Here is a 15,768-nt window from a genome sequence, read left to right as displayed (position 1 = left end):
CATCAGGGAGCTGCAAATCAAAAGCATAATGAAATACTGCTTCATACCCACCAAAATAGCTGAAATAAAAGACAATAAGTGTTTTCAAGGATGTAGAGAAATTGGAACTCTCATACTGCTGGTGAAAATGTAAAATGATGCGTCTGCTGTGAAAAAGTTTGACAGTTCCTCAAAAAGTTAAACATAAAATTACCATAAGATTCAGCAATTCCACTCGTACATATATACCTAAGAAAATTAAAAATATATGCGCACACAAAAACTCCTTACAAATGTTCTTAGTGGCATGACTCATAATAACAAAAAGTGGAACCAATCCAAATGTCTGTCAACTGATGAATGGAAAAATAAAAGGTAGTATGTCCATATGACGGGATATAATTCAGTAATAAAAAGGAATGGAGCATTGGTACATGCTACAAAATGGATGCACCTCAAAAACCTTATGCTAAGTGAAAGAAACCAGTCAAGGACCACGTGTTGTATAAAAACATTTCTATGAAATGTCCAGAATAGCCAAATCTATAGACACAGAAAGTAGATTATTGGGTGCCAGGGGCTGGAGAGGGGGAGAACAGGGCATGACTGCTAAAGGGTACAGAGTTTCTTTTTTTTTAATGGAATTTCTTTTTAAAGATGAAAATGTTCTAAAATTAGGTTTTGGTGATGGTTGCACAACTCTGCAAATATACTAAAAACCATTGAATTATACACTTTAAAAGGGTGAATTGTGTGGCATGTGAATTATATCACACCAAACTATGAAAGAGAGAGCAACAGAGAGAGGGGAAAATGAGGTAGGGGACCGTCTGTTGGGCACAAATGGAAGGGTCAGCCTTAACAGAAAGAAGGACTCAACAAACAAAATAAATAATAAGAGGAACTCTGTTGAAATAGGAAAAGTCAGTGAAACAAAAAATCTCAATAGACTAGATAAACTCTCGATTGAGTCATTTTAAGAGAGAATTGGTACACTGGAAGATTGCACTGATAAATTAACCCAGAACTCAGCACACAGAGACAAAGAGATAAAATATGAGCAGTGTTGGGGCCGGCCCAGTGGCGTAGTGGTTAAGTTTGTACTTTCCACTGCGGTGGCCCAGGGTTCACAGGCCCAGATCCTGGGCACAGACCTACATGACTCATCAAGCCATGCTGTGGCAGTGACCCACATACATAGTAGAGGAAGGTTGGCACAGATGTTAGCTCAGGACCAATCTTCCTCACCAAAAAAAACCCAAAACGTTATGAGCAGTGATGACATAGAAGATAGATTATTAGGATATATGAGCAGATTTTAATTCCTCAACTGTAAAATAGGGATACTAATAATATTTTTCTGGTGGGGTATTGTGAGGATTTAATGAGTTTATTCACACTAAGCCTTTTAACAGGGCCTAGCACATAGTCAGCATGCAATAAATATTAGCTATAACTGATTTGAAATTTATTTGTGTAAATAGTATGAGGTAGAGTCTAATGTATTTTTAATATAGACTGTTTAAATTATATAAATGCCCTGAAAAAGATTTCTTACATCTGCTCTAAACTTCCCCACAGATTTTTATAAGCCTATTTCTACCTCACCCCTACTCCTATCCCAACTGATATTATTTCATTACATGTTATTTTCATTTGACCTTTCACACCACAATTTATGGTTAAAATGTGCTCCTCTATATTATCTTTCTTTATCAACTTTAATCATAGCACTCTTGGAGAAGATAATTTTTAAAGACTTCCACCAAGGAAAATCTGACTGCCAATAAAAGTATTTATAGCAGATGAATGGATCTATAATGCAATATATTCATTAATTCCAAGAAATAAAAGGATTAGTGAAAAATCAATTCAAATCTCTATTAGACTCCTCATTAGACTCTCTTATCAGTTGTGAGGCACCTGGAAATATGGATGAAATATTCAAGTTAATCTGTCCTCCCATCTCCTTCATGAGGCAAAAATTGTTTTGGCTGAAAATGCTCCTTAATAAAATAGAACCCAGGTGCTTTCCTTTAACATCCTATTGAAATATTTCAAAAAGAACTTCATTTCACTTTTTCAAAAGTTGCCCATAACCATCTCCTCAAATGTTTTTTCCTATAAATTCTTGATGTCGTGTAGATTTTTTTAAAGTCCCACTTGGTACTTTTCATGATTTTGTTTAAATATTTGCCTTTTAATCACACAGGATGGAGGCTTAAGAACAACACAACTACCTTCATAAAAATAATTTAGGGCTGGTTCGGTGGCCAAGTGGTTAAAGTTCTGCGCACTCTGCTTTGGCAGCCTGGGTCCACGGGTTCGGATCCTGGGAGCAGACCTGCTCCACTCATCAGCCCATGCTGTGGAGTCGTCCCACATACAAAGTAGAGGAAGATCGGCACAAATGTTAGCTCAGGGCTAGTCTTCCTCAGGCAAAAAAAAAAAAAAATAGATGAAGATTTCCAGGGAATGTTATCTCAAGGCGAATCTTACTTACCAAAAAAATAAAATAAAAAAATAATTTAGCAGGGCCAGCCCCAGTGGCCTAGTGGTTAAGTTCAGAGTGCTCCGCTTCAGCAGCCCAGGTTTGGATCCCAGGCGCAGACATACACCATTCGTCTGCCAGTGGCCATGCTGTGGTGGCAGCTCACATATGAAAAGAGGAAGATTGGATAGATGTTAGCTCAAGGCGAATTTTCTTCAGCAAAATAATAATAATAATTTAGTGGCCTGCCCAAAGTCTTCAGTTAAATAGAATTGTTATTTTTCTGTAAGATAATATGAATAGTAGTTAATGAATTTGTTATATACCTGAAAGAAGCTTAACAGAGAAAAAGAAATCTGGAACTTTGAATTTTGCTTCATAGAGTAGTTTATTAGTAGAAGTCAGTAGCACATTTAAGCTGTGTTCTAAATCAATTTTCTTCCCTCCCACCCCAAAATTGAGCTTTAGAATAAGGAACAGTGCCAAAGAAAATGAATAAACTAAGGGTAAACAACAGTGAAAACAACAGTGAAAAATTATCTATAACAAATTGACAGATATCTTTGCTATCTAAAGATATCATCAAAATTCCTAAGTAAAACATCAAAGCAGAAATAGATAAATGGGCAAAAGATGTGAACTGACGATTCACAACCAGTAACAAAACTTCCGAAGAAACATGGAGGAAAGTGACAAATCAAAGAATTGAAATTAAATATAAGTGAAAGATTATTTCCCTCCCTTTATTAAATGAATATAACTTTAAAAAGAAAAGATAATATCCTGATCTGGTGAAGATATCATGAAATGACTACTTTTGAGAACAAACTTTTGGGATCCCTCTCCCTGGTCTAACAGGTGAATCTAGCAGGCAAGCAGCATAGGCTTAAAGTCCCTGCAAAAATCCATACTGTCCTGTGAAACAGCTGTGCAGGCCATCTTCAGCCTGTGTTAGAATGACCTTGAACCCCTTACCTCATGACTGAAGATGCCAACTGAAAAGATCAAGAGGAAAAGATAAAGGATACCTTGCTCTCACATTCCCCAGCTGCATTTCTCAGAGATTGAGAGGAAAAGTAAGACTCTGGTCCTTGCCTCCCTCCACACATAGATAACACCAAGATTTCAAGCCTTGTTTGATGTATAACCAAAAGTTCTTGTTATCCTTGAAGTGTTTGACTATTAAATGTGTAAGCCCTTTCCTGCACATACACTGCTTTGTTAAAAAGTATGTAAACTGCACTCAGCTCTGTAGACCTTGAAGCAGGTCCTCAGAGTACTCTGTTGGACTGTTCCCCAAACTCGAGTTCCTCACTTTGATTATCTAATAAACTCCTTCATTTAACCTTTACCAAGACTCTAATTCAGTCGACACTTTTATACCTAGCTGGTGGGATTGTAAATTGGCACAACCGTTTTGGAAAACTCTTTGGTAGTGTGTATGAAAAGCCATAATAAATTCACATTCTCTAACCTAATAATGCTATTTCTAAAAATCTATTCTTAGAGAAAAGTCTAAAAAACGAGAAAAGAATCTGCACAAAGAGATCTTTTATCTCAGCATGATTTATAATAGAAAAAACTAGAAACAATCTAAATGGCCAGTGATAGAGGAATAGTTTAGCAAATTATGGTATACCTACATGATGAGATGCTACAATGTTTTTAAAATTGTAAAACAAGGGAAAATATTTATGTTATAATGTTAAGTGAAAAGAGAATACAAAATTGTCTATACTATGTTTATGGCAATACTAAATATAAACCAGAAGTAAATATATTAAAGTGAAAACCAGTGGCTGTTAGGCTAGTAGAAATTATAGATTTATCATATTCCTTTTATCTATTTTCTGTTTCTTTTTTTATTTATATATTTTCTACTTTGTGTATGTTTGTTCAAAAAGTTTACTTTATAATAAGACAGCAGATAACCTTAAAACACACTAAATGCTTACCAAGTGTCCAAACTAGTGAAAAGAACAAGTCATAGAATGTTTTAAAAGAAATCTACCTTTATTTCTTTCTATTACATAATTAATGAATGGATAAACTTGATTGTGATCAGCATGTTTGTTGCCTAAGATCATTTTTACAATGGGAGTAAGATTTTCCTTGTCCAGACTCTGACTCAGTAAGCAGGGAACTCTGCGGTGCTGGCTCAGCTCCTGTCTGGGTATTCTGAGGGACACTCTCAATTGCTGAAATGTCCTTATTGTTACATGTGAGGGTTTTACACTATGCCACTTTCCTGGGCAACAGTCAGTAGTTCAATTGGCTTTATTTTCTTCATGTGTAAAACTAATGGGTTAAGCTGCAAGATGTCTAATTTCAGATCTAGAATTCTGATTTTAAATTAAGGCTTTCAAAGTGCCTTAAGCCTACTAATTCTCAAATTGTTTAAGACTTTGATCTAACAAGCTTCACCTCCAGAACCCCTCTCTTTCTTAGGCCTGGAAAAGCCCTTCGCTGTGTGTTAAAAATGATCATATGTTTTTGTTTAGTCTGTAAAAAGTAAGACACACCTCCATCGGGTAAGACCACTGGCTCTTTCCACTTCTGCTTCCCCTTTGTAACACTTCCTCTGGTATCAAGTGGTGTCCTAGTGGCTGTGGGGATTTTGGGCACTCAAGTAAGGAGAAGTTGCATTGGGGTTTCATTATTTTGGGTGTAGTGGATATTCACATGCCACAGTTGCATTTCCCTGTTGTGGGAATGGCTTCCAAGACCACTCTTATTCCCACTGTGCTGATTTACCTGATGTTTTGCCATGAAAGGCAGGGCCAGAGGTACCATTACATTATAAGCATGTCCTTCAGTAACTGGCCCTGGAAGTACCTGGGTCATGGAGGAGAAACAAGGTTTGAAATATTCAGAGCCAGAAACTAGTCCATGCAGAATATTTCCAAATCTCTCAGCTTTGAAAGAAACCATATTGATAGAGTTTTTTACGGAGCTTAATTGAGATATAATTGCCATACCATACAATTCACCTATTTAAAGTATACCATTCAATGACTTTTTTAGTATATGCACAGAGTTGTGCAACCATCACTACAATAAGTTTTAGAACATTTTTATTCACTGCCCCCCGTAAAACCCTTTGCCTTTAGCCATCGCTCTCTAGTCCCTCATCCCTCCTACCCTTAGGCAACCACTAATCTACTTTCCTGATGGAATTTTCCCAAATTAGACAACAATCCTAAAAACTTACATGACATTACCAATAAATACTTATGAAGCTGATAAAAATCTTTCCTTAAACTGTCAATAAAAAACAAAAACAACAAATTTGATCAACAATGCTACAAGAAAGACTAAATTTTTTCTCCTTTATCTGTGGATGTTATAAAATCATTGTCAAACAAAAAGGCAATAAAAGAGTTTGTAGCCTAAGAATGAAGGAAAAAAAGTATTATAGATGTGTGTCAAGTACTTAGTCCATCTCAATATTATGTTTTTAAAAATATTTTGTGATGTTATGGTGGTTGTCAGCTTTTTAAAATTTGTGAATCATTGTGGTTTCTATCTAATTCTAAATAAATATTTACTTTCACATTTAATTCTGATATTGTGATTTTGAATTCTTTTTCTTAAAAAGTCCTCCCATTTGTGTAAGTTTCTAGTCCCACAAAACTCAAATTCACCCCATGACTAGCCCAAGGGAAAGACCTAAGGATAATGACATTGGTGGTTTCCCAATGAATGGGCCACCCAGGTCAACAGTGAAGCTCAAAGCTGATAAACGCCACCAATATGTTCGGAGCTTACAATCAGCCTTTTAATTTCCGACTCTTAACGTAGAACAGATAATGGAGGGGTACCAGACTTTAAGGAAAGCCTCTAGCATGTAGACAGAGGCCAAACCATCAGAAGCAGAGACTAGGAGGAAATAGAAACTGTGAAAGGAGGGAAAATGTCCAGAGAATCTAGGAGAGAAAAGACCAGATGCTGTATCCATACGACAAGAATAGGATTCCATAACAATGAACATTCACAGGACCAAAAAGTTCTTAGAAATTAAAAACATGAGAGCAGAAATGAAAACTCAATAGGTTGGAAAATAAGGTTCAGAAAATCTTCCAGAAAGCAGAGAAAAAGACAAAGATATATAAAATAAGAAAATTAGAGGATTCATTCAAAATATCCAATATATGAATAATAGGAATTCCTGAAAGAGAGAAAGAGGAAATAGAAGTGAGGAAATCATCCTATCATAACATTTCTCAGAACTAAAGGAATGAATTTCCAGGACTAAAAGGACTTGCTGAGTGACCATACCATTGGAGTAAAATAGGTCCATGTAAAGGCACGTCAGAGTGTAATATCAAGACACTGTGAACAAAGAGAAGGTTCCATAAGCTTCCAGAGAAAGGGCAGAAATACCAGCCATATAGAGAGAATCAGCATCAAGTAGCCTTGAACTTCTCAACAATGACCCTGGAAACTAGAGCACAACTGAGGTTTTCCTTCAAAACTCTGAGGAAAAAATGATTTCCAACTTATGTTTTACACACAGCCAAACTATCAGTAAAGTATGAGGGTAGAATAAATATATTTTCAGACAAGTCTCAAAAAATTTACTTCCTACAATACTTTTTTCTCAGAAAGCCACCAGAGGATGTGCTCTATCAAAATGAAATGAAATGAAGCCATGAAAGGGGAAGATGTGAGAGTCAGAAAACAAGAGATTCAACATAGGTGAGCTGTGAATGAAGACTCCAAAAGGTGATGAAGAGAGATCCCGGGATGAAAACTGCCTCAGGGGCAGAGGTCAACCAGTCCAAGTTGGAGCACTGTGACTCAAGAGAAAAGCATGTGGAGGGCTATCATCATTTTTGTCCTCTGAAATTCTACTGGGTTTTTATCTTGATGAAGCTACTTGAAGATGTGCTCTACCAAAACAAAGGAGACAAACAAGAAAAAGGAAGACATGAGAACCACAATACAGAATCAAATTTAGGAGAAAAAGCAAGGGGAATTTCATAGGATGAGAGCAAAGGGAAGTGTCAGGATGACAGCTGTGTGATAGGCCTATAAAGCAATCAGTACAGATAGAAGAGAACGAAGGTCTCCAGAAGGTAAGTCAGTAAGAAAAAGATCAGAACTGATAGACTGGGCCGGCCCCATGGCTTAGCAGTTGGGTGCGCAAGCTCTGCTGCTGGCGGCCTGGGTTTGGATCCCGGGCACGCACCAACGCGCTGCTTCTCCAGCCATGCTGAGGCCGCGTCCCATGTACAGCAACTGGAAGGATGTGCAGCTATGACATACAACTATCTACTGGGGCTTTGGGGGAAAAAAATAAAATTAAAAAAAAAAAGAAGAAAGAACTGATAGACTGCCTAATGGGACAGACCTGGCAGAAAGGTTATGATGAAAGGATTGGGAAAGTGTGGCAAGACTTAGCAAACAATAAGCACAAAGAAAACTAAGCACATGAGTAAACAAGGCAATTATTGTAAGTTCAAGAAATAGAAAAAGGGGGAAAAGAGTTTTAACCAGAGTATACCAAAATGTTCAGATGTGGATAAGAATTACATGGCATAATCAAGTAAACACTAACTATTGATTTCACAAAACGTTATAATATGTATATTTGGGAGGGTAGGGAAGGAGAAGGAAAATAATGACAGTGCAAGAGTAATAAATCTTCATCCATCATAATAGAAGCCAATAGATAATGTCAAAGTCGATTGGTAAAAATATAGAGTATATGTCTATTGTCTAAAAATATGGCAGTGTGTGTAAGCCAGGAAGAAAAAAAAAAAAAGGCTGAAAGCATTGTGTCAGTCAGCTTTTGCTGTGTAACAAAATGCCACAAAACTTAGTGACTTCAAACAACAAGCATTTTTAGTTCTCATAATTCTGTGGACAAACTGGGCATTTCTTCTGGTTTGGGCCAGCTCAGCTGAACTCTGTGTCAGCAGGTGAACTTACTGAGGTTGAATGGTCTAAAATGTTCTCACATGTCTGGTGGTTGGTTCCATGTCAGCTGGGGTGATGGTGATGATTTAGGCATCTGTGTCTCCTCATCCAGCAAGCTGGCCCAGGCTCTTTGTCATAGTTGTTGCAGGATTTGCAAGAGCACCATGAAAGGACAAACCCCATGCACAAAGCACTTTTAAAGAGCTTGTTTTACATCTGTTAAAGTTCCATTGGCCAAAACAAATCACATAGCTAAGCCCAGATTCAAGAACGGAAAACTAGACTTTACTTCTTGATGGCAGGAACTGCAGAGTCACATTGCAAAAGGATGTGAACACAGGGATGGGAAGAGTATGCAGCCATAAGCGTCAGAAGTGGTGGCCTCTGCAAAGTGGGGCTGAGGAAGTGAGGAAGGGACTGGGCAAAGTGGGGAAGGGGACTCGGGGGCTGGGAAGGCTGGGGAAGGGAACTGCTGTATTTTATGATAAACCTTTTAGTACCACTTTATTTTCTTGTTGGCAGAGTCAGCTTTTTTGTATACATTTTTTGCAATTATCTTTAAAGGCCTTTTAAACAATATTTGTAATAAACAGCACGCATACAAGTTTTTATCTAGCTTTTAAGTGGTTTTCTTTATGCTTACATAGGCTTTACAGGAATCCACTTTGATGGTTCTATGATATTTTGTCAGGTGAATAAACTGTAATTTACTTAACCACTCTAGTATTTTACTACTATAAATAACATTGCATTGCAACAAGCATCTTTTTTGCTAAAAACTTTTAAAAATGATGATTTTCTTAGAATAGAGTCTTAGAAATGGGTTTCTTAGATAAGAAGGAATAAACATTTTAATGCTTTTTGAAAAATATCTATTTACATATATTAAATATACATATATATATATATTATTTTCCAGAAAGTTTGTAACAATTTACTCTGCCATTAGCAGTATATTCTGATAACCCGTCATACCACATTCTTGCCAGCATTACCTTTGTGTGTGTGTGTGTGTGTGTGTGTGTGTGTGTAACAAGTCTACTATTTTTCTTTTAAAAACCAAATGCACGTATTAATTCGATTTAAAAAAAGACAATTAAAAGGGAGGGAGTAGTCAATAGAGTCAGATCCCTAGAAGTATCAAGTAAGAGAAAGTTTGAATTTAGCAAACCCTTGGGGAGGCTTTAGTGAGGTTTATGAGAGTATGTTCAATGTAGCAGTGGTGATGGAAGCTAGATTGAAGTGAAAAATGAGAAGGGGAGGCACTAAGGATAAATTATGTTTACAAGAAGCAAGATTATAAAGCGAGTGAAAAAGATAGGATACTAGGTAGAGAGAAATGCTGTTTTATAGACAACATATCAACCCACCAAACCCAGATTGAAATCTATCCATCCAATCGTCCGTCCATCCATCATCTATCTTCACTTCTGTCTCTCTCTCTTTGTTTTTCTAATGATCATGTTAGGGAAAGGTTCAAAATGGCAATTTCTTAAATATTGACAGGGCTCACTGTTCGCTCAGGTAAATTATCTAAGCCACTGGTTCCCAAAGTACGGTCCACTGACTCCTGTGGGTCCCCAAGACACTTTTGGAGGATCTGTGGGTTCAAAACTATTTTCATAATAGTATGTTATTTGTGTTTTTCGCTGTGATGACATCTGCGCCAATGGTGCAAAACAATGGTGGATAAAACGGCCAAAGCCTTAGCGTGAATCAAGATGGTGGTACTAAATCTTACTGGTCATCATGGTATTCTTCACTGCCACACATCAGCAGTTTAAAAATGCTAGTTTGGGTTCAGAATGTTCACAATGAGCAAAAAATTATTAATTTTGTTATTCTGACCCTTGAGAACACATATTTCTAACATTCCATGTAAAAAATGGTAAGTACGCATAAAGCACTTCTCCAATTGTTTGGCTTGGGAACTGAACTATCTGCTTTTTTTAGCATCATTTTCGCTTGAAAGAACGACTGACAGGCAAATATTCATATTCAGACATAGGTATTTGACAGTCATTTTCTTGAAAATGAATGAAGTGAGCCTGTCCTAACTAGAGTATTTGTTGCCCAGGATAAAATTAGAGCTTTTGAGAGAAAAATTAGAGTTTTGGAAGACGCATTCACCACCATGAGCTTGATGGTAATAATTAATGATTTTTCTGATGATATTGGAGGTGAAATAGAAAAATGTAACTTTTTTGATGTTGTACAATATTGTTGACATTTGAATATCTGCACAACTCAGTGAACCAATGTTTCCCAGGTAACCAATGCATAGTCTTACAGAATCACGCATGGTAAAAGAGCTGGTCAAAATACAAGGTAGACCAGTAACTTTTTTTTTTTTTTTTTTTTTTGGTGAGGAAGATGGTCCTTGAGCTAATTGTGCCAATCTTCCTCTATTTTCTACGTGGAACACCGCCACTGCATGGCTTGATGAGCGGTGCGTGGGTCTGCACCCGGGATCCGAACCCTCGAATCCCCACCGCCAAAGCCAAACATGAAAACTTAACCACTACACCACCGGGCTGGCCCCAGACCAGTAATTTTTTAATGTAACAGTATGAAAAGTTCGTTGATATGGTTTCACACTGTACATTGCAACTTACCTTTAAGGAATTACCACTCACTAAGTTTTGGTGTAGAATCAAAGAAGAATTAATTGTGGCTATAATTATCTAAAAGGGCTATTAAAATACTCCTCCCTTTTCCAACTACCTTACTGTAGGCAGCGGGATTTTCTTCATATATTTCAACCAAAAGAACAAATCACAGCAGATTGACTGCAGAAGGAGACGTGAGAATCCTGCTCCCTTCTACTCAGCCAAACATTAAAGAGAATTTCAAAAGATAAAACAATGCCACTCTTCTCACTGCTTTTTTTAAATTTGGGAAAATATGGTTATTTTTCGTAAAATTACATTGTCTTTGTTAACATATAATGGACTTATTATTGCTATTTTAAAATCAGTTGACAAATATTTTTAAATTTCTCACAATTTTAATTTCTAATATGATAAATGTCAGTAGTTATAACCTAGATAAACAAAAGCTCTTTAGTGTCGTCTGTAATTTTTAAGAGTATAAAGGGCTCTGAGAGCAAAAAGTTTGGGAAACACTAACCTAAAGCCTTCTAACCACCTCAGGGGACAAAGGTTACTGGTATTCAGAATGGGGACTTTGGGGACTAAAAGCTGCCATCAGCTGATTTTTTTTAACAGAGGAAGAAAGTGGATTTAGGATTTTCAAAATTCTTAGTACTGTAGGTTTATACAATTCTCACATTAACTTCTGTTTAGATTATTGGCTAATCAGTGTCTGCCTGGGTAAGAAGCTTCTTGTCTGAATCTGTTTCTTCATCCGCAAAATGGAAATAAGATTTGCTTCCTACTGAGGCTTTCATTTCTTTACTCTGATGAACGAAGAAGGCAATCAGGCCTTGAAATATTTTTACCATGATTTAATTACTCATCTCCAGTCCCTCAAGGTATGTCTTGTCTGCTAATATTGGTAATTATCTCCTTTAGCCAAATTAAATATGTAGTTTCTATTTTTAATTGCCCCAGGGTATTGGAAGGAGTAATTGGTACGTGTTGCCCAAGTACCTTGAAGCTGAAAAGTACTATGTAATTATCACCATGGGAAAATTACTTTCCATGCACTTGGCTAAAATCACTACTTGGGCTTGTGGAATTGAATTTTAACCTTCAGGACTCCTGGTATGAATGTGGTGGCATAGGTTTAGCATTTTTCTGTTTCTTCTTATTTAAATCATACAAAAGCGTCAAGAAGGATGACCAAATCAGTGAACTTGACGTTCAGCAAAATGGGGGGCAGCTATCCACAGCCTTCAGAATATGAATCAGGGCCACTAAGAGCGGCTGAGATTAGACAGAAACCACGAAAGAGGAAGCGGTGGAGAGATACGAGGCCCAGGCAGCAGCCGAGTTCTCAAGGCATCCGCAAATAGAAGCTTCCTAAGGTGAAGGACTCACCTTGAACAGAAGGTGCCTGTCTCCTCTTGTCAGTGGATTTCAGTGAGCAGGGCTGGTGGCAGCAGTCCTTCTGGAACCTGATTTATCTTAAAGTAGCTGAGAGAGTGGTCTACACAAATAATTAAACAGAGAAGCCACAGGCTTTAGTGTGCTGGGGCTGCTGTAACAAAGTACCACAAACTGGGTGGCTTAAACAACAGAAATTTATTGTCTCCCAGTGCTGAAGGCCAGAAGTCCGAGATGAAGGTGTTGGCAGGGTTGGTTCCTTCTGAGGGCTGTGAGAGAGAATCTGTTCCATGCCTCTCACCTAGTTTCTGGTGATTTTCTGGCAATCTTTGGCACTTCTTGGCCTGTAGAAGCATCACTCCAATCTTGGTCTTCATCTTCACGTGGCATTCTCCCTGTGTGTGTGTCTTTGTGTCCAAAGTTTTGCTTTGTATATGGACATGGTGCCCTTTGGATTAGGGCCCATCCTAATGAGCTCATTTTAACTTGGCTAATTACATCTGCAATGACCCTATTTCCAAATAAGGTCACATTCTGAGATACTGGGGGTTAGGACACACTTCAGCACATAACATCATACACCCAGGAAGCACTCTGTGGCTGCAAGAGCAGAAGAGAGAGCTTTGGGCAGTAAAACCTGAAGGACTGCCTTTGGCCTCTCTCCACATGTCAAATGACTGTGTTTTAAAGTAACTTGAAGTAATTCCTCTCTGTGTGGTTCTGTCGTCAACTGGATACACAGCTATTTGTTTGACATTTTCCTCAACTTTTGAGAACTGCTTTTTCATTTCAATTTTTTTTTTTTTTTTTTTTTTGCTGAGGAAGACGTTAGCCCACCCCGAGCTAACATCTGTTTCCAATCTTCCTCTATTTTGTATGTGAGCCGCCATCACAGCATGGCCACTGATAGACAAGTGGTATAGGTCTACACCCGGAAACCAAACCCGGGCTGCTGAAGCAGAATGCGCTACTCTTAACCACCAGGTCACCAAGGCTGGCTCTGATTTATTTATTTATTTTTGTGTGTGTGAGGAAGACTCGGCCCTGAGCTAACATCTGCCGATCCTCCTCTTTCTGCTGAGGAAGACTGGCCCTGGGCTAACATCTGTGCCCATCTTCCTCTACTTTATATGGGATGCCGCCACAGCATGGCTTGCCAAGCAGTGCGTCGGTGCGTGCCCAGGATCCGAACTGGCGAACCCCAGGCCGCCATAGCGGAACGTGCGCACTTAACCACTTGCGCCACCGGACCGGCCCCTGATTTATTTTTTTTAATTAAGTAAAACTAATATGTCTCCAAGGTCAAATCTACAAAACAAAATATATTCATAGGTATCCAGTTTTTATCCCAGTCTGCTGTACATTGTCCCCTCTGCTCCAGAGATATTTTTAAAATTAAAAAAGAATGTTAATCTAAGCATATATGTACTTATGTTCCTATCACTCTATTTATTCAATAAATAATTGCATACTTGACTTTTCTCCACCTTGCTTTTTTCAGGTAACAATATCTTCCAGAAATCACACCCTAGTAATAAACAGAGATATCGCTCGCTTGTTTTTATAGCTACGTGGGAGTTCATTGTGTGGATGCCCCATGGTTGATTCAACCAGTCTCTTATTGATGGATTTTTGGTTTGTTTCCATCTTTTTGCTGTTACAAAGAGTGCTACAGTGAATATTCTTGCAGACATCTTTTTGTATTTTTGCCAGTATGTCTTTGGGCTCCGTCTTCTCTATTATTGCCAAGTGTTATCTGCTGGCTCTGTTTCCCCCCTTCATTGGACCTCCTGCTTCCTCTGCCCCTCGTGTCCCTGTTCTGTTCAGTTTGGATAATATCCCAGCAGTTCTCTTTAAGGTGGGGCTTTGTCTTAGAAGGGATCTTGGGTGGGTTGATTTGAGAGTTCACAGGACCCAGGTTGTCTCAACACCATCCGGCCTCACCGGCCATGCGTAGCCACACTTACCCACAAATTGGAGCCTCAAAGCACCCTCCCAGTTTGGGCGCTGTCCTCGGGGTGGCCAGCTGAGCTTCCTGTGAGTATCTGTTGGCGAGTGTGGCGTCTCCAGCTTGCGAGGCCCTCAGCAGTGCCTCATCGTCGCGCTGCTTCCCCTGCATGGAAACTGACAGCGCACAGGTCTTGTTGCCCTCAGTAATTTGTCCCATCTGCTTGCATTTGGGCATCCATAGGAGCAGTTAATGATGTCATTGGTCAGTTCTTTGGTTTTACTCATAACTTCACTATTAATTAGAAAAAATGCAAATTAAAGCTTAACCAAGAATATATAGGAAGTCTTTGTATATTCTTACAAATTTTGTCAGTTATAAATTTTAACAAAATCAAAAGTTACCACAAAAAATTGAACCGAAATCTATTTTTGACTTAATAGCTTGGCAAAAATCCAAAAGTTTGGTAATATACACTCTTGACAAGGCTGTGGGAAAACAGTCCCTCTCATACGTTGCTAGTGGGAGTGTGAACCCGTGCAACCCCTGCGGAAGGCACATTGACAAAATTCATCAAATTTCAAGTGTATTCACACCTTTTGGCCCGGCAATCCAACTTCCAGTAATTTATAGTACAAATGCATTTGCACATGTGTGAAATGATATATGAACAATGGTATTCATCTTAGTGATGTTAGTAATAGCAAAAGTCTGGAGGCCATCCAAACTGGTTTAGATTGTCATCACTAGAGACTAGTTTGATAAACAGTGCTGTGTCCTTTTAATGGAAAGAATGAAGAAGCTCTCTGTATAAATAGGAACAGTAAGATCTCTAAGACATTAGAAAAAAAGGTACAGAGCAATGTATACATATCATTTTGTAAACAAAAAAATAAGGAGGAATAAAATATATATTCATGTTTGTGTATATTTGCATAAATATATTCTGGAAAGAACTATACAAAACTAATAAGTAATAACCTGGGAGGAGGTGGAGCATAGAGTACTGGGTGTGTAGGGGTCAAGTGTGGGAGGAAGAGTTCTCATTCAGCACTTTTTGTAGTGTTTTGATTGTTGAACCATGTGAATGTATTACCCACACAAAAATATAAAAAAGTTTGGAAGCTTATTTTTTCAGTGTATTTGTTAGCATCTGATTCTCGAGTTTCCTTTACAAGAAGAGCAAGCAACTGGGTGTGATCTGGCTGCTTCTAAGTCCATCGAGAAGCAGCTGTAATGTCACAAAAGCTCAGCGTTACCAAACTTGTATCATGCAGGTGGAATCAGATTCCTCCCAGCTGCGGTAGTCAGCGCCATCACATGAGGTCAAAGGTGACCTTGGGGAGACCCGCTGTCTAGAGAAGCTGGGCTAAGACCACCCACCCACATACACATCATCTGCCGCCAGGTCCTCATGGTGT

Source organism: Diceros bicornis, chromosome 12, assembly GCF_020826845.1.
Source record: "Diceros bicornis minor isolate mBicDic1 chromosome 12, mDicBic1.mat.cur, whole genome shotgun sequence".
NCBI classification, from domain to species: domain Eukaryota; kingdom Metazoa; phylum Chordata; class Mammalia; order Perissodactyla; family Rhinocerotidae; genus Diceros; species Diceros bicornis.
The sequence above is the reverse complement of the archived record's forward strand: the minus strand, read 5'-3'. Positions refer to the sequence as shown.